Genomic DNA, 24822 nt, shown 5'->3' on the forward strand with positions numbered 1-24822 from the left:
CCATGGCATGTCATAAGTGACATCTACAGACACACAACAAATACAAGGAGGGCCATGGCATGTCACATGTGGCATCTACAGACACACAACAAATACAAGGAGGACCATGGAATGTCACATGTGGCATCTACAGACACACAACAAATACAAGGAGGGCCATGGAATGTCACATGTGGCATCTACAGACACACAACAAATACAAGGAGGACCATGGCATGTCACATGTGACATCTACAGACACACAACAAATACAAGGAGGGGCCATGGCATGTCAGATGTGGCATCTACATACACACAACAAATACAAGGAGGACCATGGCATGTCACATGTGGCATCTACAGACACACAACAAATACAAGGAGGACCATGGCATGTCATAAGTGACATCTACAGACACACAACAAATACAAGGAGGGCCATGGCATGTCACATGTGGCATCTACAGACACACAACAAATACAAGGAGGACCATGGCATGTCACATGTGACATCTACAGACACACAACAAATACAAGGAGGGGCCATGGCATGTCAGATGTGGCATCTACAGACACACAACAAATACAAGGAGGACCATGGCATGTCACATGTGGCATCTACAGACACACAACAAATACAAGGAGGACCATGGCATGTCATAAGTGACATCTACAGACACACAACAAATACAAGGAGGGCCATGGCATGTCACATGTGGCATCTAAAGACACACACCAGATACAAGGAGGACCATGGCATGTCACAAGTGACATCTACAGACATACAACAAATACAAGGAGGGACATGGCATGTCACGTGTGGCATCTAGAGACACACAACAAATACAAGGAGGACCATGGCATGTCATAAGTGACATCTACAGACACAACAAATACAAGGAGGGCCATGGCATGTCACATGTGGCATCTACAGACACACAACAAATACAAGGAGGACCATGGCATGTCATAAGTGACATCTACAGACACACTACAAATACAAGGAGGGCCATGGCATGTCACATGTGGCATCTAAAGACACACAACAGATACAAGGAGGGCCATGGCATGTCACATGTGGCATCTAAAGACACACAACAGATACAAGGAGGGCCATGGCATGTCACATGTGGCATCTAAAGACACACAACAGATACAAGGAGGACCATGGAATGTCACATGTGGCATCTACAGACACACAACAAATACAAGGAGGGCCATGGCATGTCACGTGTGGCATCTAAAGACACACAACAGACACAAGGAGGACCATGGCATGTCACAAGTGACATCTACAGACATACAACAAATACAAGGAGGGACATGGCATGTCACGTGTGGCATCTAGAGACACACAACAAATACAAGGAGGACCATGGCATGTCATAAGTGACATCTACAGACACAACAAATACAAGGAGGGCCATGGCATGTCACATGTGGCATCTACAGACACACAACAAATACAAGGAGGACCATGGCATGTCACATGTGGCATCTAAAGACACACAACAGATACAAGGAGGGCCATGGCATGTCACATGTGGCATCTAAAGACACACAACAGATACAAGGAGGGCCATGGCATGTCACATGTGGCATCTAAAGACACACAACAGATACAAGGAGGACCATGGAATGTCACATGTGGCATCTACAGACACACAACAAATACAAGGAGGGCCATGGCATGTCACATGTGGCATTTAAAGACACACAACAGATACAAGGAGGACCATGGCATGAAATGTGGCCTCTACAGACACACAACAAATACAAGGAGGGCCATGGCATGTCACAAGTGACATCTACAGACACACAACAGATACAAGGAGGGCCATGGTATGTCACAAGTGACATCTACAGACATACAACAAATACAAGGAGGGACATGGCATGTCACGTGTGGCATCTAGAGACACACAACAAATACAAGGAGGACCATGGCATGTCACATGTGGCATCTAAAGACACACAACAGATACAAGGAGGGCCATGGCATGTCAGATGTGGCATCTACAGACACACAACAAATACAAGGAGGACCATGGCATGTCATAAGTGACATCTACAGACACACAACAAATACAAGGAGGGCCATGGCATGTCACATGTGGCATCTACAGACACACAACAAATACAAGGAGGACCATGGAATGTCACATGTGGCATCTACAGACACACAACAAATACAAGGAGGACCATGGAATGTCACATGTGGCATCTACAGACACACAACAGATACAAGGAGGACCATGGAATGTCACATGTGGCATCTACAGACACACAACAAATACAAGGAGGGCCATGGCATGTCACGTGTGGCATCTAAAGACACACAACAGATACAAGGAGGACCATGGCATGAAATGTGGCCTCTACAGACACACAACAAATACAAGGAGGGCCATGGCATGTCACAAGTGACATCTACAGACACACAACAGATACAAGGAGGGCCATGGTATGTCACAAGTGACATCTACAGACATACAACAAATACAAGGAGGGACATGGCATGTCACGTGTGGCATCTAGAGACACACAACAAATACAAGGAGGACCATGGCATGTCACATGTGGCATCTAAAGACACACAACAGATACAAGGAGGGCCATGGCATGTCAGATGTGGCATCTACAGACACACAACAAATACAAGGAGAACCATGGCATGTCATAAGTGACATCTACAGACACACAACAAATACAAGGAGGACCATGGCATGTCATAAGTGACATCTACAGACACACAACAAATACAAGGAGGACCATGGCATGTCATAAGTGACATCTACAGACACACAACAAATACAAGGAGGACCATGGCATGTCATAAGTGACATCTACAGACACACAACAAATACAAGGAGGACCATGGCATGTCATAAGTGACATCTACAGACACACAACAAATACAAGGAGGACCATGGCATGTCACATGTGGCATCTACAGACACACAACAAATACAAGGAGGACCATGGCATGTCATAAGTGACATCTACAGACACACAACAGATACAAGGAGGGCCATGGCATGTCACATGTGGCATCTACAGACACACAACAAATACAAGGAGGACCATGGCATGTCATAAGTGACATCTACAGACACACAACAGATACAAGGAGGGCCATGGCATGTCACAAGTGACATCTACAGACACACAATAAATACTCACAAGGAAAGGCCATGGCATGAAATGTGGCCTCTACAGACACACAACAAATACAAGGAGGGCCATGGCATGTCACATGTGGCATCTACAGACACACAACAGTTACTCACAAGGAGGGCCATGGCATGTCAGATTCCTAAGCACAGTGGATAACTTAGCAGATCGATTTGTAGGTTTTTGTCGCTGGATTGTGCTCTTACACAATTTGGCTGTCGAGTGTCTCTTTTTCTGACCCGCCTGTGACAACAAAATGTGTGATATTGTATGTTTTGATTATGCACAACTTTGTAAAGTTTTTAACCGAAATAAACTATTTTTGTTGATGATGATGAAAGCACTCCTCCTTTGTCAGGAGGTGTGAGACACCTTTACCTTCGCATGTCGGTCCTGCGTGGAGTTATGTTACTCAGCATTTCATGAACAAATATTTCTTCAGGAGCAGAAGAGGATGGAGTGGGCGCTTCACCTCTCTCTTGGAGGTGCCATGTTAAACATATGAGCAATGACAAGTAGGACTACATGTCCCATGATGTCATTGGACTAGCAAAAGACCTGCCAATGGTAGTGGCCGCTGTGGATACTTGTGGTATAAACTCCTGGTGGTCCACAGCATCTTTGTTAGGTATTTGTGACATTAGTTGATGACGCTGGGCTTTGTTCTTCAGAAGGCTGGAACTCTCACAACCTGTACTCGTGGAAATGGGTAAAGAGCTACCTGGAATCAGTAAAGTATGCGAGCACAGTACTTGTGTTAAAGGGAATGTACTTTGCATTTGAATATTGTTTCCGGACTCCTTCAATAAGGACTCTGAACTTATTATTTTTTCACAAGGGGTTTATCCGCTAGGATTTCAAACACGGTTTTCACTTACCTTCTTTCTGTAAGAAGAGCTAAGAGGAGCCTCATCTGGCACAGTCTTTGTCCTTCTTTAAATACATATGGTATTAAAGAATGCGTTATACGAGTATACAACTCTTGGTTGTTTAGGTGAACCGTTCACGTTAAAGCTTATCAACTAATTACTTTCTCTGTACTCAGAACCACAGAACAGCAGCACTTGACTAGAAGGTAGTTCTCTTTAGCAATGAATGCATGATAGCTCAGCGTGAAAATGTTTGATACATTCTAAATGTGCTTTAGCTTTAGGAAAATAGTGACTTCCATTCCATCATAGAGTTGTAAATACAAAGAAGGACAACATATAGATTGGATGCAGTGACATAAAATAGATGCCTCAGTCAGTACAATGGCAGTACTGAGAGTCTTCTGATGGCAAACCTTCCACATTTAGGATCAAGCCCAGCTGTGCCACCAGGCAGAGTCTCTGTTCCTCTCTCTTCTCCCATTTCCATTTCCCTAGGTCAATGTTTTCATAATTTTAACCTACTTATTCGTAGTGTAAGTTAGCTGTGTGTTTGAAGAAGTGTAGAAGTACACATCACTACCTTTGAATTTGGATAACAAGATAAATACATCTTGAAAGCCTTGTCCATAAAGCCCTACATAACCAGGTGCCCATCTATGTGTCTACGTGTACTGTCGCGTACCACCCCTCTAGGACCCGTGAACCGGCGACCACCCTTGACCTGCCCATTCTGCCTCAAGATGATCAGAAATGGATCCTTCAAACCCACACCTCTTCTCTCTGGAGGTCACTCAATTGCATTTAAGATTGGAAAACAACTTCATGAGATTCAGGAAGATTGTAAAAAGCTGTTTTTTTTGTTGCAAAGCCTGTAGCTAGTCTCAAGGCTGCCAACACCTGATGCCACTGGCACTCCAAGAAACAAGAGTGAAACTTCCCAGTGCAGGCGTAGTGCATAAATAGCAACAAAAAATGGTTTTGTTGTGAATGTAGGGCCATTATCCGAATATAAGATCTGCACTACAAGGCAACACAAATCCTGTAAGACCACTCAAGCAGTGGCAGTGTTTGTGACCGCAGCTACAGGACGGGAGAACACAAACCCACCACAACTAGTGTGTATTGACCCAATGTGATCAAGGTCCACAATGTCTAAAGGTTAATTGGATGTTGTAAGCTGTGTAGTAGTGGGCTTTGCAGCAGCTGAGGGTTTCAACTGTTGACGAATGGTGTACTGTTGTTTATGGTTTTAGTTGCTTTAAAGGTGTATGCCACCCGACTCTTTGATGTGTTTTTTAATAGCGGAGCCCTAGCCAGCCTGGGAGGAGGCCGATAGCTCGTGACCCGCCTTCATGAGGTCTAGCCTGTCAGCCTCGCTCCCACCTGCCTATCCCATAACCCTGGGATAGAGAAACAATCTGCATAATATTGTGTCTGTAGCTGTAAGACTGTAGGAAGATTTAGTGGGGAATCCTTCAAGAGGTGTCTCCTCTATCAATGTTGCTTGAATCACCACTGTATCTGCAGCAAGCTTGAATGGCAAACATCTTACAGTAGCAACCTTACAGGTTTGCACCACTGTCATTGCAGTTAAACCAGTAGCAACCTTACAGGTTTGCACCACTGTCATTGCAGTTAAACCAGCAGCAACCTTACAGGTTTGCACCACTGTCGGCGCAGTTAAACCAGCAGCAACCTTACAGGTTTGCACCACTGTAATTGCAGTTAAACCAGGAGCTACCTTACAGGTTTGCACCACTGCCATTGCAGTTAAACCAGCAGCATCCTTACAGGTTTGCACCACTGTCATTACAGTTAAACCAGCTGCAACCTTACAGGTTTGCACCAACCTTACAGGTTTGCACCACTGTCGGCGCAGTTAAACCAGCAGCAACCTTAGAGGTTTGCTCCACTGTCGGCGCAGTTAAACCAGCAGCAACCTTACAGGTTTGCACCACTGTCATTGCAGCTAAACCAGCAGCAACCCTACAGGTTTGCAGCAACCTTACAGGTTTGCACCACTGTCGGCGCAGTTAAACCAGCAGCAACCTTAGAGGTTTGCACCACTGTCGGCGCAGTTAAACCAGCAGCAACCTTACAGGTTTGCACCACTGTAATTGCAGTTAAACCAGGAGCAACCTTACAGGTTTGCACCACTGCCATTGCAGTTAAACCAGCAGCATCCTTACAGGTTTGCACCACTGTCATTACAGTTAAACCAGCTGCAACCTTACAGGTTTGCACCAACCTTACAGGGTTGCACCACTGTCAGCGCAGTTAAACCAGCAGCAACCTTAGAGGTTTGCTCCACTGTCGGCGCAGTTAAACCAGCAGCAACCTTACAGGTTTGCACCACTGTCATTGCAGCTAAACCAGCAGCAACCCTACAGGTTTGCAGCAACCTTACAGGTTTGCACCACTGTCGGCGCAGTTAAACCAGCAGCAACCTTACAGGTTTGCACCACTGTCGGCGCAGTTAAACCAGCAGCAACCTTACAGGTTTGCACCACTGTCGGCGCAGTTAAACCAGCAGCAACCTAACAGGTTTGCACCACTGTCAGCGCAGTTAAACCAGGAGCAACCTTACAGGTTTGCACCACTGTTGGTGCAGTTAAACCAGCAGCAACCTTACAGGTTTGCACCACTGTTGGTGCAGTTAAACCAGAAGCAACCTTACAGGTTTGCACCACTGTCGGTGCAATTAAACCAGCAGCAACCTTACAGGTTTGCACCACTGTCGGCGCAGTTAAACCAGCAGCAACCTTACAGGTTTGCACCACTGTTGGTGCAGTTAAACCAGAAGCAACCTTACAGGTTTGCACCAACCTTACAGGTTTGCACCACTGTCGTTGCTTTTAAACCAGTCACACATTTCCCTTTGTGCTAATCCCTTCACTTTTAGGGGACATCGTATGTTCTAAAGGGAGCAATGGTATCTTATGCTCTAGCAGGGCCACCTTACCCAATAGTGTTTTTATTTTGTTTCTACTTTTGTTTTGAGCTTTTATTGATTTACCCTTTGAATCTCTGTATCTGCTTATGTGCCAGTGTAGCAAACCTACATTGTAACCTTTAGGAAAAGAAGTGGAATCCAACACAACGGGGCAGATTTATCATTGAGTTGCGTTGGCCTTGCGCCACGCCAGGTTGCACGAGGGCGACTCAACAACTAAGTCAGATTAATCAAGCCACGCAAGGCACCTTGCACGGTCCGGCGTAGCTTGAGAAACCTAGAGTAATGTAATCCAGCACAAATTGCTGCGTTGTATTACTCTGCTCTAGGGAGATGTTTCATGGTTCGAGCATGTGCAGCACAAATAGTAAGAATAAAATGCCTCAGGGGATGTTTTTTGTGCAGGAAGGGCTAACCTCCCTCTATTGCACATATTTTTTTAAACATAGGGTCTAGTAGCGTGGATAGCATGGTTTCTAACCTTATCCAGAAGTTCCCCACCTCGGAGCCCATAGATAGTTGCCCTGCCGTAGTCTGATTCATAAAAGGTAGAGTACCCTCACTATCAACACTTGGGGGCGGAGCAGATGGTGAGGGCCTGCCATGAGTTCCCTGAGCCGATTTTGATTTTGTGCACCCTCAGCCCTTTTTTTTGTAGCTGGAGAATCATTATTAATATTATTATTATTATTTAGAAGTTTTGTATAGCGCTAGCTGGACCTGGGGGTATCAGAGCACTTCACAGCATATACAGTAATGAGCAAACATATGATACAGGGGAATGGTAGACCATGAGGGTTCAAGCAGGGAAGGGAACAAGCGTGTGGGCGAAGGGGCGAAGGAGGAGAAGAGGATGCAGGACAAGTCTGATGATCCGAATCAGTGTCGTCAGTCACGAGGTTGAGGTAAGGTGGAGTGTCGGCTAAGGAGCTACCTGGGCTCTATCGGTACGCTCGAGATGGGTCGAAGAAGAGGGCTTTGAGTAGACTCTTGAATTTTGGAAACAAGGGGGTTGTTCTAATGTGGGGGGGGGGGGGGGGGTGGAGTTCCAGATTTTTGGAGCGTTGCCGGCAAAAGATTTTGCTGAGGTGTTATGCTTGCGAGTTCTTGGCGGGATGAGTAGTAGAGAGTTGGAGCTCCTGAGATTTCTTGACTGGCCTGCCCGTTTGAGTTTGTCGGCCAGGTATTCCGGTTTGCCTGTGTGCAGTGCTTTATGAGTGAGGCAGGCTGTTCTGAAGCTGGCTCGCAACTCAATTGGGAGCCATCTGAGTTCTCTGAGAGCTGGCGAAATGTGTTTGAATTTCTTAATTCCAGTGACTATTCTGGCAGCTGCATTGAGGGTTGTCTTCAGGGGGGTGAGGTGGGATTTTGCTGTTCCAGTCAGAGTAGCAACCCCGTAGTCTATTCTGGAGAGGACGAGTACTTGGGTGGCTTGTTGAAGATCCTTGGGTGGGAGGAAGGGTTTAATTTTGTAAAGTAGTTTTAGGTTGAGAAAGGCACTTTTGGCAGATCTTGTGATGTGTTTCTTCATGTCCATGGTAATCCCTAGAGATTTTACCGATTCCGCTAAGGTGAGGTTGCCATTTAGGGCGTCAATGGCTTTGAGCCATTCTTCAATTTGTGGGTTTTCCTCTTTGTTGGAGATGAGGAGTATTTCCATTTTTTCTTGGTTGAGTTTCAGGAGATTGCTTGTGAGCCAGTGTTGAACCTCCTTGAGCGTGTTGTGAAGTCTCTGGATGTCGTCAGTTTTCCAGATAGAGTTGCGTGTTGTCTGCATATAAATAAAGGGGATGTTGGATCTCCTGAGTAGAGAGGTAAGGGGTTCCATGTAGATGTTGAAGAGCTGGGGGAGAGTACTGATCCTTGAGGAACACCTCTGATGACTGGGTATAGGTCGGACTCAAAGTTTTAGATTTTTTTCTTTGTAAACGGTTGCGGAGAAAGGAAGAGAACCAGTGGAGGACCGACCCTGGGATACCGGACCTTTCTTGTAGGACCTTTATGAGCAACTGTGTCGAATGCGGCCGATAAATCTAGGAGGATGAGCAGGCAGCATTGATCCGAGTCGAGTGACTTGAGTAGATCGTCTCTGACGTTGAGGATTGCTGATTCTGTGCTGCATCCCTTTCTGAAGCCCGATTGATGGGGATCTAGTAGATTGATGTTATCCAGGTGTTGGGTCAACTGTGGGAGTACACACCTTTCCATGATTTTGGATAGAAAAGGTAGGTTCGATACAGGTCGGAAGTTATTCAGATCATCAGTGTCTAGACCTGTTTTTTTTTAGCAATGGTGTGACTTGTCCTACTTTGAGGCAGTCGGGTACGGATCCGGAGCTCAGTGAACTGTTGATGATCTTGCACCATAGTGGGGCAAAGACGAGCTTCAAGTCTTTGGTCAGTTGAGGAGGTAGCTGATCCAGGGCGTGAGATGAGGGCTTGGCGTTGGAGATTAGTTTGACTATCTCTGCTTCACGAATTGGGGAGAAGTGGGACCACAGTTTTGGAGAGTTCTGGGATGTTCTAACAGAAGTTTCAAACGATTTGCTCTCGTTGGAGGAGATGGGATTTGAACCAAGTGAGAGGTCAATCTTGGCGATTTTGTCATTGAAAAAGCTTGCGAAGTTGTCACATTGTTCTTTGGATGCCTGTGTTGAGGAAGGTATGGGTTTGGAGGTTTGATTCCTTATGATATTGAAAAGCTCTTTGGGCTGGTTTTTTGCGTTTTCTAGCGCAGAGCAGAAGAAAGCTGACTTTTTGATCTTAATGTGATTTTTGTATTTCCTGCGGGCTGTTTGGAGTTTATCTCGGTGGAGGGCGGAGGGGTTATTTCTCCAGATTCTTTCCGCAGCTCTTAGCTGTCTTCTTTCTTCATTGATGTCAGTGGTAAACCATGATCTGGAAGGGGTGTTCCTGGACTTCTTTAGCTTCAGGGGGGCAATTTGATCCAGGGTGAGAGTCATATTGGAGTTATAAAGAGAGGTTAGTTTGGTAGTGGAGTAGTGGAGAGGTGGTCAGTGGAGGAAGGGAGAAGCACGCTGATTCTTTCTTCTAGGTCAGCTCGCGGGATCTGGGCTGTGTTCCTGACCCATTTGGGGGGCTCAAGTTTGGGAGTTAGATTGGTCATGATCGGATGGTTGATGTGAAAGAGAACTATGTGATGATCGGACCAGTCAACGGGGAGGATGTGGTCGATGGAAATTGCATTGCTTTCGGCTATAATTGCGTCAAGGATTGCTCCTCTATGTGTGTTTCTTCTGAGCAGTGTTGGGTCATGTTATTAGCCTTCAGTAGGTTGTTTAGGGTTTGAATGAGCGGGTTCGTTTTTTCATTCCATCTTAGATTGAAATGGCCCAAAATTATGTTGTTAGAGGTGCTGAGTGCGCAATGGGCAATCAGTTCGGAAAGGTGTACCCCGAATACTGTGGAGTTGCATGGGGGTGGTGTAGTAGATGACAGAGTGTAGTCCTGGTATCCTGTGTTTTGATATTGACTGAGAGACATTCAAAGGAGCTGTACAAGCAGGAGGGAGTTTCCGTGATGAAGATGTTGTTCTTGTGAATTACTGCAATGCCCCCACCTCTTTTACCTTGCCTGTCTTTGTTAATCAGGCGAGATTATTGAGCCAGGTCTCTGTTATGAATGCTATGTCAATGTCATGGGAGAGGATGGCTTCCGTTAGATCGGTTGCATGTTTAGAGGCAGATGTGCAGTTTAGGAGCAAGCAATTGATGGGGGGGGTTCTTCTTTGCACCTGATATTGTTGGATTAGACTCTAGGAAGGAAGGCTAGGTGGGCAGGGTGTCTGGGGATTCTCGGCGGGGGGGTGGGTGTTCTGTTATGTAAATGTAAATGTATTAGAGCTTGTAAAGCGCACTGCTACCCGTCCGTAGGTTTCCTGGCGCTGTATAACTCTGGGGAACCCGTCCTGGCTTTCCCTGTGGGATGGACCCTGCTGGGAGTCCTCAAGGTGGAGCCAGGCATCCCCGGAGTTGATGGGGCCGTTGTGGAGATTAGGCAAGCTAATGCCCAGAGTTGCCGAGTGGAACCCCTGATTAGAGTAAGCACCGAAACGAGAATTATCGAGTCCGCTGACCCAAGTCCACGACCCTGCCGCGTTGGAAATTGAACCCTGGTCCCGGGCTGACTTCTGCTCCCAGGTCTGCTGCCTCTAACCAGTGAGCCACACTACTCCACTATATATATCCCGTAATTACTTGGATCGTGGATTTAGGGGAGGAATTTGTCGGGGGTCGTAGAAAGTGGCTAGGTGTGTCACTTCCTGAGGGGAAAGTGAGATAATAGCTCTTCTAGGTCTTTCGTAGCCACTCGGGGTCTGGGGGGGGACTTGAGACTCTATGGAGGGTAGTGCCTTGTCTAGACTGGGTGGGGTGAGATTAGATAGCTCTCTGGAAGGCTGGGTGGGATTTCGGATCAAGGAAAGGTTGGATAGAATTTCATTCAGGCCTCGCGTCAGGATTTCCAGCTGGGTTTCTAGGAGGAAGAGGCGTTGCGTCATGTAGTCTAAGGAGGGAGGGAGGGAGTCTGTGGCATCACTGCCCTTGGGTGCGGGGGAGGGACCAGAGGGGGTGAGAGGGTGACAGGGGCAGCCTTGTCCTTGGGGCAAGGGGATGGGTCCCTAACGTGATGGTAGTTGAAGGAGGGATGTGAGTCCCGATCCTGATGAATATTAGGGGAGGGGCTGCCTGGATTGTTTTGGTAGGGCTCAAGGGTATGGGGGTTGCTGCTCATGGCAGGTGACAGATCTCGTGTGGCGAGGGGACGGGGAGGGCTTTGAGTGGGCTGAGCTGGAGGGAAAAGCTCAATTCTGGATGTTGGGAGGGGAAGGGAGGTGGGGCACGGGTGAGCGAGCTGTCTGATGTAGGGGGAGTGGGCGGTATTGGGAGGAATAGAGTAAGGATGAGGATGAGGGCCTCGGGATGGTGGCAAGGTGGATCTCGAGGCAGCTTCGAGAGGGATCCGCTGCCTCCCCTGTCGTGGAAGGCTCTCAGGGGGAGAGATGGAGTTGATCGAAATCGGGAGGTGATCATGTGGAATCATTGTTGCTGGCTGATTTAAGCTTAGCCAACTGCCCTCTGGTTGTCGCCTTGGGTTTCACAGGAGTGGGTTCATTACCCTAGGTCCCTTAGGTCCTCGTCCCATTCATTACAAAGTGGAGATGACCAGCTCCCGACAGAAAAAAACAAGAGGAATGCTGGGACCCTAATACTGCCCCTCCCCCCGGGAGTGCATAAGCAGTACTTACCCAGCATCCCTCCTGTTCTTTTTTCTGTCTGTCGACAGAATGGATGGTGTGCTGGTGCTGCGCCTGATGGGCTGGAGTGGCGGTGCTTTTTCTTCACCCCCTGCCCGGCTGCCTGGCTGTGCGGGCACGGGGTTCCCTGGACTGTCTCCTGGCCTGCTGGGCTTGCTGGGCGTCAGTCTCTCTTGGAGCCAGTGTTCTGCTGTGCACTGTGTGCGCCTCCCAGTCCTTTGCGGCTGGGGCTGGAGTTCCCGAAGTTGCATCCGGGTCGCGGGCTCGTCTTCCCGAGCTTGGCCGGGTGAGACGTGCCTCGCTGGATGGCTCCTGCCGGTGTCCTGGATGTTTTGCTGTTGGAGTGGGGGCCTTGTTCCTGGGGTTGGCCCCCACTCCGGGTGAGTCCCGCTTGCCGGGTTTTTTGTTTCCTTCCTTGGTGCTTACTGGTGGCAGCACTGACAAGACGTAAAGGCATGCAGTTTCTGGCTATCCTGGGTTGCAGTGTGGATCGGATAGCACATTCATTGCTCACAATGATAATGGTGCCCGAACTGTGATATTCCCTGTCATGATACTGTGTGGTGACGAGCGCTGGGGTAGCGTGTTCGTTTCCGGTATTTCTCAGGGTCTGTTTCGACATTAATACATGTGATGCTCCTGTTCCCGATGGTGGTGGGGACCTTGTTGTGCTAATTGCCCCGGCCTAGATGTTTTTTTTCCCTGTGCTGTTGCCGGTCCTAGATTGCTGGCGGGCTGGCATTATAGGGTTTGCCTGGCTACGCACGGGGGACTCCTGGGGATGCTGGGGTTTGAACCCGGGGCCTCATACATGTGATGCATGCGCTCTGCCACTAAGTTACATCCCCACTTCTGTCCTCTGTGGAAAGTTGTGGCGCATCGGCCCATGCGCCTGCCTCCTGGGTGCACTGTTCTTCTGGTTCGCTTCTCTGCACGGGCGGTCACCCTGTGGCCGGCGTTGGTGCTCTCTGGTGGCCGCCAGTGCCTCGATTTACGCTTGGGACTGTTTCTTCAGCGCTTGCACGTGATGTGGGTTTTTGTTTCCATTCCTACTTGTCCTGCTGCTGCCACTGCTCCCCCGCTACTCCCGGGGGTTTGTTGCCCTGGTCGAGTGTGACTTCGGTTGGGTCTGTGCTTCCTGTGTGGTCTCCGTCTTGTTGTTCTCTGGGGCTCTCTGTCTCTGCCCCGCCTTCGGAGCTTGGTTGTCTGACCCGGGGTCTGTTTGGGTGGCGGCTCCTTCTTGGCATTGCTGTGTGGTGCCCTGTCTTTACGTGTACGGGCTGCGTGGGTTCGTGTAGTGCTGCGATGCCCATATCTAGGCGATGACCGTCTGCCTACGGGTGCTTCTTGTACATGCACACGGGTGTTGAGGTTTAGCGCTGCTGTCCTGGTTTTTCGCTATCAGTCGGGCGCTGTGGTTCCAGGTTCGGTTCTTGTCTTTTGCGCAGGTTCCTGGGCTCCTCTCCCTTGGTCTACGTGGTTAGGGTTTTCTGTCTCTGGAGTGTGGCCTTGCCTCCTGCTAGCCCCTGCTCTCGTTTGTTCTATGGGCAGGGTCGACCGGGGGACTTCTCCCTTTAGGTCGCTTCTTCCTGCCTCGGATTGGCGTGGGTTCCTGTCGCCTCTGTGGTGGCTGGTTCCTTTTTTCGCTGACTCTGCCTATGCTTGCTACTTGGGTTCCCGGTGTTGTTGGGATCCCCCTGTCTGCTTTCTTCCACAGTGCCCTCTGCAGCTCTTGTGTCGGGGTTGCCTCTCGGTTCTTCGGTGGTGGCCTGTTTGGGGTGCGACTCTGTTCCCCCCCTCTTCTGGCTCCTCTGTGGCTGCCCTTACCCCTGCTGGTGGTGGGTCGGTGTTCCTGCTACTGGGGCCGCTGTGGGGGGTGGGGGGGTCTTGTTGACTCTCCTGGAATCCTGTTGGCCTGCCGGGGTTTCTCCGCTTTTCTTTGCTGCCCCTCTGCATCCCTGCTTCTCGGGGTGTCACGGGTGGGGGTGTCCTGGCCTGGCCTTGGGTGTTCTGCGTGCGCTTTTTTCTTTCTGGTGCCCTTTCCTCCGCTGCGGGCTGGCTGTTGTGTTGTGGCCTCTGCTCCGCTTGGGTGTCCTGGTTCTTCGCCTCCGCTTCTGAGCTTCTGCTTGGTTGGTTGGGCCTCTGTCAGGGTGGCCATGTGGTCCCGGGCGCCAGACTCAAGAGAGCTTGCTCTTCAGCGTAGCTGAGCCTTCTGGTCTCCTATATGTTGGGTCTCCTGGTTCCTGGCTTTGTTGGTCTGCGCCTGGTTCTTCTTGCCCCTTCCCGGGTTTCTCCTTCGCTCTGGCCTGGGGCTTCGGGTGTTTGTCCCGGGCCTTCTGTGTGCTTGAGTTGCTTCTGGGGTCTGGCTGCTTCTGCCCTGACTCTCCCGTGCTTGCCGTTGGCTTGCTTCTGGTGTTCCTGGTCGCCCCTCCTGCTTCTGTCGTGGTTCCTGCCTGGTTTGTTCCTGGCTGGGGGCCTCCTGGGGGTGACTGGTGGAGGTTTTTCTGGCTGGTGTGGTTAGGCGCCTGCTCTTCTTTTCCCTGACGTCCCCCCTCTCCGCCCCGGTTTGTTTTCCGGTGGCAGTTCGCCTTTTGGTCCCTGGGGTTCATGCCGCTGCGGTCTGGGGCTGGATGTCTTTTGCTCCTTCCATGTCTTGGTGTGCCGCCTGTTTCTTCTCTTCTGTTCTGCAGTTCTCCTGGTTGGTGGCCTGTGTCTGTGTCCCCCTTTCTGGGTTTGCTTTCGTCTGCCCTCTGTTTTTGTGCGTGGTAGGGCCGGGTTGGTCCCTGCCTGGCCTCCTGGGACTGCCGGGTGCTGTTGGCTTCTTGGTCTGTTTGCACTCGGGTGTGTTTGCTCCCTGGGTTGTTCTGGTCTCGTCTGGTTCCCTTGGTGGGTGCCTGGCTGAGGCTTTTCCGCTCCTGTATGTTGGGCTCCTTTTTGGGCTATGCTTTCTTGCCTGGGCTCGCTTTTGTGTCCTGGCGGGATGCTCTGCAGTTGGGGCCGTGTCCTGGTGGGTCCTTCGGGGCCTTCTCCTGCTGGCGGTTCTCTTCCTGGGCTTGTTTCACCTCTATTGAGGGCCTGTGTGGGGTCCTGTGGCTCCAGGTCTGCCGGCTTCTTGCTGGTTAAGGGTGGCCTCGGGCAGTGTCTCCTGGGTTTTCTGGCTGTGCTGTCGCTTTTCGGCCTGCTCTGGGGAGGGTTTGGCTGGGCGTTTCCTAGTTCTTTCCTGGTTCTAGTGTCCTGGCTCGCTTCTTCCTCCCTTGCTTCCCCGGGCTTTGTAACTGGTGTAGGTCTGTTTGGTTGCTCCCCCCACTCTGGTTGGGGTGCTGTTCTGTGGTGCTCTTTCCTCTGTGGGGTCCTCCCTCCTGGATGCGGGTTGTCTAGGATATCCTGCTGCTTGCCCTCTGCCTTCTCTACTTCCTCTGGCTTCCGCTTTGGCGATTTCCTCTGTATCTTTCCGGCCTTTTGGGTGGTCCGGTGATGTGCTGGGGGACCCCTGTTCCTCACTGCCCTTTGCTTTGGCCTGGGCGCTGCGTGGGTTACTTCCGGGGTTTGGTTGGGCCGGTGGGTGCTCCTGCGTGATCGGGTTGCTTGGCTCTGGGCCTGGCTTCCTGGTTCCTTTGGCGTCTGTTGCCCTGGTGGGTGCTGTTTTCTTGGCTCCTCTCCGGCGTTGCTGGGGTCGGGCTTTGTTGGCTTTTAGTCTGGGTGCTGTGCGCCCTGGGGCCTTTTCTTTTTTCTGCTGCTCCTGCCCTTGCTGCTTGCTTGGCCTGTGTGTAGGGTGCCTGTTCGGTCCTCTGCCGTATTGGCTCCTGTTTTTTTCTGCCTGTACCTGGTTTAGGGGCTGACGCTGTTCCCAGTTGCTCTGGACTTCCGTCCTGCCTTAATGTCACTCCCTTTTTGGGTTGGGGGTTCCTAGGGGTTGTGGCCGATGGCTTTGTCCCCGCCCTTGTTAGGCTTGTTCGTTGTTGGTTTCCGGTCTTGTTGGCCTCTCCTTTGCTGGTCGGCTTTGGGCTGGTGCTTTCTGAGGGTGTCTCTGGCCTGTGGCTCTTGCTGCTTCCTGATCCTCCTCAGCGGAGTTTTGGTGGGTTTTCTCCTCTGGATTCTCTGGGGCCGGGTCCTTCGATTTGGTGGTGTGGGCTGGTTTCTGGCCTGTGATTTTCTCCTTCCTTGATTGGTCTTGGTGCTTGTGCCTGCGCTCTGTTGTTCTTTTCTTTCTTTGGCCTTCTTCGGGGCTGTATCGGTTTGCTATGTGTCCGTGAGGGGAAACAACCTTTACAACGCAACTTTTACAACGCACTACCATTACAACGAAACTTTTACAACGCAACATCCATTACAACGCATGCATTTACAACGCAGTCATTACAACGCATGACACTACAACGCACACCACTACAACGCATGCCATTAAAACACAGTCATTACAACGCATACCATTCCAACGCATAGCATTACCCTTACACTATCCAACACTTACCCTACTGTTGCAACCCCTGGAGTTAGAATAGTAATTTTTACCCCTACACTATCCAACACTTTCCTACTGTTGCACCCCCTGGAGTTAGAATAGTAATTTTTACCCCTACATTATCCAACACTTACCCTACTGTTGCACCCCCTGGAGTTAGAATTGTAATTTTTACCCCTACACTATCCAACACTTACCTTACATGCAATGTAATGTTATGCGTTGTAATGGTATGCGTTGTAAATGTAGTATGCGTTGTAGTGAAATGCGTTGTAAAGGTAGTTTCAAAGAATTTGGGGTAATGGCATGCGTTGTAATGGTATGCGTTGTAATGGATGTTGCGGTGTAAAAAATGCGTTGTATAGGTAGGCGTTGTAAAAGTATGCGTTGTAACGTCATACATCCGTCTGTGAGGCTGCCGGGTCCTGTGTGCCTTCCCTGTGGTTCAGGGCTTGGCGGCCTTGTCCGGTGGGTTGCTTCGCCGTGTCCTTTAGTTCTGCTTGCCCTGTCTCCAGTTTCTCTGGTTGGCGGCCTCCTTGTTGGGGTCCTGGCCTTCTGTTGGTCTCCGGTCCTTGTTTGGTCTCTGCTGTCCTGTTATGGGTTGCGGGCCGGTTATTTACTGCGGTCCCCCTTTCCCTCCTCCTCGGTGCTCCCCATGGTTCCTGTTTTTGTTGTGGTTTCCTGGGTGTGCTTGTGGGTGCGGAAGGCCGGTTTTCTGCTTTGGTATTCTCCACTTTGTAATGAATGGGACGAGGACATAAGGGACCTGGGGGTAATGCTATATTACTTACCGGTAGTCTTCATTACCCCACATCCTATTGTCCTCGTCCCATTCATACATCCCTCCCTCCCTCCCGGACGGCCGGCCTTCCTGTCTGGGCTTGGTTGTACAGGAGGGATGCTGGGTAAGTACTGCTTATGTACTCCCGGTGGGATGGGCAGTATTAGGGTCCAGGCATTCATCTTGTTATTTTCTGTCGGGAGATGGTCATCTCCACTTTGTAATGAATGGGATAAGGACAACGAGACCCGGAGTAATGAAGATTACCGGTAAGTAATAGAGCATTCTCTATTGAAGGACAAAGACCAGGATTTATCGTTATGACTGAGGGTACAGATAAAGCTGAACTTGAGCTGTCTACAGAAACAACCTGGTTATTTGACAGAAGAGGGTCGGGAAGTGAAGGGATTAAGGAAAGTCTGCCCATCGGGATTGGGGTGTTATCAAGTAACAGGGTCAGACCCAGCTAGTCAATGGGACCTGGGTGATAGGTTATTATACAAAGAGAGGGGTCCCAGACTGTCAAACAGTTATTTATAAATTGATGAAACACCAGCAATTAGGAAAGAAATTATTCAGCATATGAATTGAGGGTTACAGTGTTTTATTTCACAGAGTAACCAAGTAAACCTATGATTGGTTCAAACAAATTGTAAAGGTTCATTTGCAGTTCATAAGCATATTAGTGCCCACATGGAGAGGGGGTGGGAAGTGAAGTGAGGGATATTGTGTGAAAAAAGTGACAAAATACACAAATAATCAATTGCACATCATTGATTAAAGATTCCCTTAGATATATATACACTGGTCTCCTGAATTCGGAGCCACATTTAAACGGAATGATTCATATTCAAAAATCAGAGAGCAGTATCTCCTATCTATGGCTGTAGGAATCCTGTGTAACCATAGGAGTACATATCATGGAAAACGTCTAAGTTTCGACCCTATGAGGTAGGGTAAATGGCCCTTACAGGCGGGTCTTCATCAGGACAAAGGAGCAGTGGGCGGACCTCCTAGGGTAGAAAGAGAATGAAAATGCTACTTAAAAGGCTAGACATTACCCAATTGCCTCTGCGTGTGTGGTCCGCGGGGCAGTACATTAAAAACAACAAACTAACAGAGGACTATCATGATCACAAGTGCTATTTACCTTAGGAGTGGAGGGGCGAAGCAGTAGCCTTGGATTTAGGTCGTTACCGCAAACAGGTATTCTAAAATTGTAAAGAACGGACCCCAAAGTATTAGTTCCATGCACTATTAAAACCAATCGACCAGAGCACTGTGTGCCGACAGGAGGGAGAGGGATTATGAAAATTACCTTCGGTCCCATCCAATTCGTTGGGAACGATGTCAACAGATCTAATCTGCATCAAACGAGAAAATGAGAGAGCAAAGCCTCGTCAGTTGGAAATTGTTACACGGAGGAAGGTAGCGCCCTAATGCGTTATTCAGTATCTAACTACAAAAGGTTTTTTTTTTTTTTACCTTGTCAGACAGAACGCTGGCGTGGTCTCGAGGCAGTAGATGCAAAATGACTCGCGTAACCAGGAAGTGGCGGTAGAGGGGCGTGGTTACGTTTATAAAGTCGGGTGCAAAAACAGTAGAGGGACTCTCAGTTTAGCGGTTGCTATGCGATGATAGACGTTGTCGTTACAATGATCCACAAAATCAAGAAACTAAACTGTTTCCACACAGTGGGAAGACTTTACACAGAGCGATTGTTTATACGATGAGGAACATTTTTAAAAAAAAAAACGTGCATATTGAGTGACTGGATTGATTCAAAATTACAAAATCATAAAATTACAAAAATACAAAAACACACGGACTCTGGCGTCTAATATATCGTTACCATTGGGTGCATGTACCTGCTCAACAGGGCGGTAAAAATGCACATTACATAAATAGAACGTGAAACTGGTGCAACCAGGACAAATTGCATTAGGCAAACGTATGGGTGCATGTACCTACCGTGCAAGGTGGTAAAATGCATCCACGTTAGGATTGTTAAATTGTGCACCTTAGGAGGGAATTGTTCAAGGGGTATTCACAAGGTGTTTATAGGATAGCTAGTTGGGCAAAGCTACTATCAGATTCGTTCAAGCCATTCCGTACTGAATCAAAGGTTTGCATCCATTTTAATTCTCTTACATTAAGGATAAGAGCAATGTTGCCTCCCCTAGGGCCCAATTTCACATGTTCCAAAATAATCCATCTCAGACTATCTGGTGGGTGCTTATTTTTCAGACAATGTTCCACTAGGGGTGCCCCCTCAACCATGCATCTTATTCTACTACAATGTTGTAGGAAGCGCGTCTTCATGCGCTGTTGTGTTTGGCCGACGTATATTTGATCACAAGGACAGATAATGCAGTATATTACGTCCTCCGTGTTACAGTTGGTGTGGGATTTGAGTTTCACACGGTGCTGTTGGTAGGTGAACTCCTTGGTTTGGATAGTCGACGGACAGGCCTTACAGTTGCCACACTTGAAATGTCCCAAAACCGGAGGAAGGTTCCAGAGGGATGTGATGGAGGGAGTGGGGGTGGTGTCCAAGAGTGAGCACACCACATGGTCACGTATGTTCTTGCCTTTCCTGAAGGAGTGTAGGGGTAAGTCTTGGCATCCCAAATCATTCGATATCATTGGCCAATGTTTGTTTACCACTTTTTTTATTTCATTGATCTTGGTGGAAAAAGTGGTGACGCAAATGAGTTTGTGATCATTGTTGTTAACTCGTTCATTTGGTTATAATAGCGTTTCCCGTGGGTTAAACCATGCTCTCTTGCGAGCCTTGTAAGTAAGTCTTGTCGGGTAGCCTCGTTCAATTAGGCGGTCCATCAGTTTTTTTGACTCCTCCATATAGTCTTCCTTCTTACTGCAATTCCGTCGAATTCTGAGGAATTGCCCGAAAGGTAGATTATCCCTCAGGCTCCTAGGATGGTGACTAGTGTATTGCAATAGGGAGTTTCGTTCTGTGGGCTTCCTAAAGAGGTTGGTATGTAGTTCCCCATCTTCAGCAATGATTTCCAGATCTAAGAAATTAATCTTGTGTTTATCACAATGAATCGTGAATTGTATGTCCCGTGATCTCTTATTGAGCCAGTGGAAGAAATGGTTTATGTCGTCATCTGTGCCAGACCAAATCAGGAGGATGTCATCTATGTATCTCATCCACAATTTAATTCCTGAACGGAAGGGATTGGTATCATTCAAAATGAAAGAAGTTTCAAACGCAGACAGTTTTCCATGATATGTACTCCTATGGTTACACAGGATTCCTACAGCCATAGATAGGAGATACTGCTCTCTGATTTTTGAATATGAATCATTCCGTTTAAATGTGGCTCCTAATTCAGGAGACCAGTGTATATGTATCTAAGGGAATCTTTAATCAATGATGTGCAATTGATTATTTGTGTATTTTGTCACTTTTTTCACACAATATCCCTCACTTCACTTCCCACCCCCTCTCCATGTGGGCACTAATATGCTTATGAACTGCAAATGAACTTTTACAATTTGTTTGAACCAATCATCGGTTTACTTGGTTACTCTGTGAAATAAAACACTGTAACCCTCAATTCATATGCTGAATAATTTCTTTCCTAATTGCTGGTGTTTCATCAATTCATCGGGATTGGGGATCAAGAGATAGCCTCTTCCTAGCGATGACGGGCAAGGACGGGTCCGCCCTTGGCCCTGGCACCGCTCACGCGCGTCTCGCGCTGCGTGGGGCAAGGCGGCGCTTTATAGCGCGGTGTCGATACAAAAGGGGATGATGGACGGAGCGTTTGAACAAATCACTCACCCCCAGTCAACTGATCTGGGTTTAATCCATCACCATTCTTTAGTTCACTCAGCCACCCCAGTTCAGACATGGCTATATGCAAATCAGTCTGACCCTGTGCCTCATGGGAACAGTCCAGCCCGAACTGCCAAGCCATGTCTTCCCTGGACCGGAAACAAGCATCCTGGGACCGGTTTTGGATTCATAATCCTCATCAGCCAGGCTATCTTGAATTCAGTGGCCAAGTGAACAAGGGACTCACGTCTGAGCATACCCTGCCACACTTAGGGCGAACAAAGCGATACAAAAGGGGATGATGGACGGAGCGTTTGAACAAATCACACACTCACCCCCAGTCAACTGATCTGGGTTTAATCCATCACCATTCTTTAGTTCACTCAGCCACCCCAGTTCAGTTCAGTTATAGCGCGGTGTCAGCGCCTCCCCAAAGCAGCAGCTGTGAGCAATTTAGTAGCGGCGCACCCTGGGACCTCGAGTCCCACCTGGGCGATGCGGCGAGCACAGCAGGTTCCCGCAGAAGACAACAATCTGCCCGACAGCAGTCCGGGGCAGCAAACAGCATTTGAGGCGTCCCGCACTGCGTGAGGCAAGGCGGCGCTTTATAGCGCAGTGTCAGCGCCTCCCCAATGCAGCAGCTGCTGTGGGCAATTTAGTAGCGGTGCACCCTGAGACCTCGAGTCCCACCAGGGCGATGCGGCGAGCACAGCAGGTTCCCGTGGAAGACAACAATCTGCCCAACAGCAGCCCGGGGCAGCAAACAGCGTTTCAGGCATCCCTGTGCATACAGTGCAGTAGATATGCCCCTCACAAAATAAAATAAAAACAGTGTCTTGTATTTTTGTTGAAACTCCGGCACCAATCCTATGCCTTCAGTATATAATTCATATGCCACTAATGATGGCAGTCTTTAAAGTTTCAGAAATGTATTGGCTAGGCTACTCACTATTCTGTCTACCCTTCCTAAATGCACATTTATGTAATTGTCTAAAAATTTAAATAATTAATGTATGACAATCGGACAGAATTACCCTGAAAAGTTTCATTATTCTCACTGACCCAGAATCCAGGACTGCTCTTATAACCCATTGGTAATCGTATGTATGCCTATTGCATACCCACAAATGTAAAAGCTATCAGGAATTGTGATTCAGTACTATATTTTTGCTGAAAAAAGGCATTTGCCGTGTCTAAATTGGTGTTGTACATCTTACTAACTAAGTTCACCTTATGGCCAGAACTGTAGGCATTCTGCTCTGTGTTTGAGACACAGTTCAAAGTTCGTTAGTCCATTGCTGGGTGGTATGAACTGTCTATTGTAGTCAAAGCAAGGGCTACTGTCTACTGTCAGGGTAATATCACTGCCTGATATTTTCCGTCAGGATCTTTGTGGTATCCTGCTCGGCATCTGGTTTAGTTGATCTTGGGCTTGAGCCTGCAGTTCACTCTGAAGGGGAGTGGAGATCTGATCAAATTCCATTTTATTCATATATAATGCCTTGGCTTATGTCAGAGCCCAGTACGGTGTGTGATTTTCCCTGAGATCCTCTGGTACTGTGGGAGAGAATGCTTCAAGCAGGACCTTCGTTCTACGAAGCCCATCCTTAAAAAAGTTTGCCACTTGATTGTCCTCAAGTAGGACAGCATCATAGGACTTCGATAAATGTGAACTATGTGTGCTATATCGCGCACTCAGTTTGAATACCTACATTGTATGTACATGGTCTGGGCAATGACTTGTCTATTGAATGTCTCTGAATGTAGTGATCAGTCGGAGCTGTGTCCAAATGCTCATTCGCCGAGGGCACTCTTTCAAAGAGGGATGCTATATCTTTTCAGTAATAATCGTTCCACTTTCTTTTTTTTGAAGAGACTCTCAGATTCGAAACTCTCTCTTCCTTTTTCCAGTATGCTTAGCAGGTCCTTTTCAGTTTTTTGACTGTTTTTTCTAGTAAGCTGTTCAGTTGCTCCTTCCTTCTTCAGACTACTTCTCAAAGCATCTGCTGTCCCCAACCTTTTGCCAATAAAGTGGGGTTTGGTCATCAGATACGGACACCAATTGGTCTGTTTTCATGTTTTCAGTCTCTGCATTAATAACCGACTCTGGACTCCTAGGGGAGAGGGGTTGGCCTAACGGCTAAGACGCTCGACCTCCGACCTGGGGATCCGGGTTCGAGTCTCGGTAACGACGCCAAAAACCCCCTGTGATTCTGGGCAAATCACTTAATCTCCCCGTGCCTAAAAATGAAAGTGTGTCCTCATGTAACGTAGCTGGTGCTATGTAAAGCGCTCTGATAACTGATTCGGTTCGGTTCTAGTTCACGCTATATAAAACTCCGCAAAAAAAAAACAACAAAAAAAAAAACTCCTGTTCTGGTGGTGAGCAGAAGTTTGTTTGCCTTTTTGTTTATGTTTCTAAATGTCTGGTGCTTGCCTCTACCTCAGCAGTTAGCTTGAGTTGTGGCTGTATTAGGTGAGTACTGAAGGTATCTGGACCTATGGAAGTATATGTGATGTGAAATGATCTTATGCATTTGTTCATACTGTGACTGGGGGGGCCCAATGGCAGGGACCTGGTGTACGGCCAACAGAGCCGCTTAACTATAAATGTTACTGTGAACTATCAAGGGGAGTGCATCGAAATCCTGCAGGAGCAGTTGTGTGGATTTGTTTCAAACCCTCCAGATAACTGGACTATGATGTTATAAGTCTTTATTTTAACCCAGGCCAGAGTAGACTGTATGAAGAAGCATAGTAACAAATACTACACAAATTGTGAAGGGTAAACATAGCTGGAAAGTCAAGAATGTAAAAATATGTCACAGTGTATTCTATATAATTTATAATTTTCTACAAGGTTTTTGCTAATAATAGCTCGCATTGAAACAACTGCAACTGAGAGTGGTGCAGTATATCCTCGCTTACGTATCTGGCGTGAGCATGCAAGGCCAGCCTCTGTCAGTGCAAATTCAATGTTCCAAGGTATAAATACAAGATACGGGAGTCACATCTGCCCAGCACAGTCCCTGCTGAATCGGAGTGCAGTGTTTTCCACGCTATCTGCTCATAGTACCTACCACTTTGGCCTTCCATGTCAGATTGCAACCTGTCTAGGATTCACAGAGACAAGGAGTAGTCCATCCTTGATGGCAGGACAGCACAGACCAATCTGGGCCAGGACTCTTGGGACCAGCCAGAGCTACCTTCCCTACCCACGGCAGGATGCAGTCAGACCGAAGCGGAACCTCGTTCTCCTCCAAGCTGACCAGCGCAGAGAAGCCCCAATGAGAGGTCTGTGAGAGCTTGTCCCTCTGGCCAGAGCTTCAGGCCAAAGCCACCGCCATGTTTGCTACCCATCTCCACATGTTTGTGACATTTCAAAACATCTGCTCCTAATATAAGTCCTATTGCAGTATGTCCATATGCAAACAAGCACTCTGTAAGTAATTACTGTGCCATCATATAATTTACTTTGGGACCCTTGATACCACCCATCTATTCCCCACAAATGATCATTGG

The 24822-nt window shown here is 48.3% G+C and overlaps 1 protein-coding gene across 1 annotated transcript in view; it reads right to left on the reverse strand.

Moving 5' to 3' along the window:
* Nucleotides 1-24822, reverse strand: part of LOC144820052 (long-chain-fatty-acid--CoA ligase ACSBG2-like) — a 452754-nt gene that overhangs the window by 14856 nt on the left and 413076 nt on the right. The gene's annotated exons all lie outside the window — the stretch shown is intronic.

Source organism: Lissotriton helveticus, chromosome 2_1, assembly GCF_964261635.1.
Source record: "Lissotriton helveticus chromosome 2_1, aLisHel1.1, whole genome shotgun sequence".
Classification (NCBI taxonomy): Eukaryota; Metazoa; Chordata; class Amphibia; order Caudata; family Salamandridae; genus Lissotriton; species Lissotriton helveticus.